Genomic DNA, 4,887 nt, shown 5'->3' with positions numbered 1-4,887 from the left:
GCCTGCTGGGAAACGTAGTCCTGCTCGCCGCCGCACGCTTCTGCTGCTCCCGAAGTGCCTGCTGGGAGTTGTAGTTCGCCCCTCACTGAGCCTCGCTGAGGCTTGGGCGGCTGACCCCAGCGGAGGACGGCGAGCTCCGGCAGGACCTGGAGCAGGATATCAGTAGTTCCCCCGGGGGCCCTGCTGTGTTGGGCTCCTTCCGACCGTGCATCAGATGCGGGCTGGGGATTGGATGTGCCACCCCATATGCATTCCATCTATGCATCTATCCATCCCGCATTTCCCCTTTTGCTGAGGACAGCTTACCTAATTTCTAGTCGATTTAAGTGAATAGCTGTGTTGGTTTGAAAGAGCACAACAACATTGAGTCCAATGGCACCTTTTGAGACCAACAAAGATTTAGTCAAGGCGTAAGTTTCCGCATGCAGGCACACTTCCTCAGACAATAGGTTAATGTAGTAACCAGCTGGGAGCCAGCTTGCTGGGAGCAGCGGGTAATCAATCTAATAATAATAATAATATAAGGGAAAAGTAAATTACCAAATTAGTAAGCAGCGTCACATCATCCTAAATAGGCTGTATGGTAATTCCTTGCCAGGAAAGCAAATCAGTCTTTTGGGTTTGATTGTCGTTCACAAAAACATTGTGGAATAAAACTGTTAGTGATTAATGGCAGACACTTTCCCAGTTGTGAAATGAAGTAATTAAAAGAGACTTGTTGCTAGCCCCATCCGTCTCCACCCAAGGTATCCCACAAGTGACAAGCTGTGCTAAGTTTGTTATCCTTTCCTGAGACCGGAGAGTTAGATTCTAAATAGTATTAAATACTTATATCACATTACAGTCTTATTGTCCCAAATAAAATAAAAGGAAGATGGGATTGTGAGGGATGTGGATATAAGAGTTGAATGAGGCTAGCATACATGGATAAGAAACCAATATCCTTGTTGAGTTCTGGGGATTCCATTGTTTTGAATGTTGTAATAACTTGCATTTCTGCAATCTCCCTTTCTAGTCTGTTCTATACATTTCTTTGCAATAAAGCAGCTACTTGGAGGTCCCTTATTGACTGTCTGGTCATTTGTAGTAAAACATTTCACATTTAAAATAATTTATACTTCCACAATTATAACTGGGGAGAAGGACAGACCTCTAAAGAAGAGTATCTGCAGGTTACTGGGCACTGTAGGTCAGCCATCAGAGAGGCCAAAGCTGGGTGTGAGCTGAGACTGGCCAGGAAAGCCCACTATAACAAGAAAAGCTTTTTCAGACATGTGAGGAGCAAACATAAGGTAAACGAGGCAATAGGCCCATTGTTGAAGATGGAGAAACTCTGACAGATAAAGGAGAAACGCTTAGTACCTATTTGGCCTCTGTTTTCCCAGAAGAATATGGACACATCTAGGGATGGTAGCAGGCAAGGTATAGTGTCTGAGTGGCAGGTTGACATGGACAGAGAAGTTGTCGAGAGACACCTAGCTGCACTGGATGAGTTCAGATCTTCTGGGCCAGATGGTGTCCACCCAAGAGTGCTCAAAGAACTTTCTGGAGAGCTTGTGGAACCCTTGTCCATCATCTTTAGGACCACTTGAAGGACTGGAGAAGTGCCAGAAGACTGGAGGAGAGGGAATATTATCCCAATCTTCAAAAAAGGAGAATTGACGGGGAAACTACAGGCCAGTGAGTCTCACCACAATTGCAGGGAAGATAATGGAACAGATTTTAAAGGGGGTGATCTGCAATCATCTAGAGAACGATTTGTTGATCTGGAGAAGTGAGCACAGATTTGTCTCCAACAGGTTCTGCCAGACCAACCTGGTTTCCTTCTTTGACTGAGTGATGGACTTATTAGATCGTGGAAACTCAGTGGATATTGTTTATCGAGATTTCAGTAAGGCTTTTGACAAGGTTCCCCATGATGTTGTGATGGGTAAACTGGAGGACTGTAGACTGGATTTTCAGAAGGTTAGATGGATAGGGAGCTGGCTAGAAAACTGCACCCAAAGAGTGGTTGTCAGTGGTATTTTATCAGAATGGAGAGAGATGAGTAGCAAAGTGCCACAAGGCTCAGTACTGGGTCAAGTACTTTCTACATTTTCATCAATGATCTGGATGAGGGGGTAGGGGAACTCCTCATAAAATTTGTGCATGTCACCAAATTGGGAGGAACAGTGAACACCTGAGAAGACAGAGTTCAACAAGATCTGAACATGCTGGAAAAGTGGGGAAATTAGGACAGGATGCAATTCAATAAGAAGTGTAGAGTTCTACATCTGGGTCACAAAAATGAGAAGTAAGCATACTGGATGGGAGGTACACTTCTGGGTAGCAGTGTGTGTGAATGTGATCTTGGGGTACATGTGGACTGTAAGCTAAATATGCGGCAGTAAAGAAGGCAAAAGCAGTCTTGGGATGTATCAATAGTGGCATCACATCAAAATCACAAGATGTCATAGTTCCACTGTGTACTGCATTGGTCAGACACCACCTGGAGTACTGTGTGCAGTTTTGGAGGCTTCACTTCAAAAAGGGCATGGACAAAATTGAGAGGGTTCAGAGGAGAGCAATGAGAATGATCCAGGGTCTGGGGACCAAGCCCTATGAGGAAAAGCTGAGGGGAATGTTCAGTCTGGAGAAGAGGAAGTTGAGAGGAGACATGATTGCTGTCTTTGTGGTTGTTAGGTGCGAAGTCGTGTCTGACTCATGGCGACCCCATGGACAATGATCCTCCAGGCCTTCCTGTCCTCTACCATTCCCCGGAGTCCATTTAAGTTTGCACCGACTGCTTCAGTGACTCCATCCAGCCACCTCATTCTCTGTCGTCCCCTTCTTCTTTTGCCCTCGATTGCTCCCAGCATTAGGCTCTTCTCCAGGGAGTCCTTCCTTCTCATGAGGTGGCCAAAGTATTTGAGTTTCATCTTCAGGATCTGGCCTTCTAAGGAGCAGTCAGAGCTGATCTCCTCTAGGACTGACCGGTTTGTTCGCCTTGCAGTCCAAGGGACTCGCAAGAGTCTTCTCCAGCACCAGAGTTCAAAAGCCTCAATTCTTTGATGCTCGGCCATCCTTATGGTCCAACTTTCACAGCCATACATTGCAACTGGGAAGACCATAGCCTTCACTAGACGCACCTTTGTTGGCAGGATGATGTCTCTGCTTTTTAGGATGCTGTCTAGATTTGCCATAGCTTTCCTCCCCAGGAGCAAGCGTCTTTTAATTTCTTTGCTGCAGTCCTCATCTGCAGTGATCTTGGAGCCCAGGAAAATAAAATCTGTCACTATCTCCATTTCTTCCCCATCTATTTGCCAGGAATTGAGACGGTCGGATGCCATGATCTTCGTTTTCTTGATGTTGAGTTTCAAGCCAACTTTTGCACTCTCCTCCTTCACCCGCATCAACAGGCTCTTTAGTTCCTCTTCACTTTCTGCCATTATTGCTGTCTTTAAGTATTTGAAAGGTTGTCACTCAGAAGAGGGTAGGGAAAGGTTTCTATTGGCAGCAGAGGAGAGTATCTGCACTAATGGATTTAAACTACATGGAGAACAATATTGGCTAGATATCAGGAGGGAAAATCACAGTCACAGTAGTTCAGAAGTGGAATCAACTGCCGAAGGGTGTGATGAGCTCTCCCTCACTGATAGTTTTTGTCCAGCCACTGCTTGAAGACTATCCAGGATGCTTCAGGCTGATTCTGCACAGATCAGGGGCTGGACTAGATGGCCTGTATGCTACCTTCCAACTGGCTGAGAGTTTCTGTCAGGCCCAAAGTCACATAGCAAGCTTCTGTGGTAGAAGTGGGCATCTGAACCTGGGTCTCCCAGGGTTCTAGTCCACCACCCTATCCACTATGCCGTGCTGGCTCTCAGAGTTGTGCTCTGGAAGAAGATTGTGGTCTGAATCACATAGACTTTCAGTTTGGATTATATGAATTAGACCAGGAAGGTTTTGGGGATTATATCAGATCACAAGCTGAACAAAAGTCTAAGCACAATTATGAGTTGCAATCAAAAGCTTACACAGCTCAGGAAGTAACACTGTTTGCAGGGTTCTATGCTTCCTTTTTAAGCACTATAATTTCAAGAATTAATAGTAAAAAGAGTCCTCCAAAGGTCATGCATGCCAGAAAGGAGAAGGAGATAAATTATGTCAGCCTAGTGGACGAGCAAACGCAACGCACTACATGCAACAGAATGCTTATGTAAGGAATGCTGTGCTACACATATGCATCTATCATTCTAATTGACACATACATACTTTTAAGAAGATTTGAGAAAAACCAGGCCAAGGCCAATTCTTTTATTAGCTGCTATTGTTGTTTCAGCCGGTCCGTTTAAAAAATAAATTGCACATCACTGCAGGAGCCAGTTATATACAGAACTTAAAAATAAGATCACCAAGTGCAACAAAAAAGAATAGCACCGAGGAGCTGCAGAGTTCCTTACCCTCATTCTTCTGGGGGACAGGATGGACTGTTTAGGGCCAGCTCCTTGTTTATGTCATGAAGCATTGATGGCTGAAAGTGCTAGCGGAGTAAAATTCAGGACTGCAACGGGGTGGTCTGGCTTCGGCTCTAAGAGAATGGTGTCACCCTCTCCCGGCAATTATCACCCATGCCCTGGCTGCTTTTGATAATAATACCACCTAACACGGGAGGGATAGTGACTCTGATGAAAGAGCTGTAAAAGAAAATAGAACCTCACTTCTGCAAATCGATTCTGCAGGTTTCCAATTTCCTCATTCAGTCTTGCTATGGGCTGTGAAATTGACCAACGCTGTATCAAAATGGAAGTGGGGGGGGGGGGGGAGAATATCTACGACTCCTGCTTGGTAGCAAATGACATTGTATATTTGTCCTTCTCAGCCGGTGTGTCCTTCTTACCTGAAGCCTTT

Source organism: Paroedura picta, chromosome 3, assembly GCF_049243985.1.
Source record: "Paroedura picta isolate Pp20150507F chromosome 3, Ppicta_v3.0, whole genome shotgun sequence".
Taxonomy (NCBI): domain Eukaryota; kingdom Metazoa; phylum Chordata; class Lepidosauria; order Squamata; family Gekkonidae; genus Paroedura; species Paroedura picta.
This window is presented reverse-complemented; position numbering follows the sequence as displayed.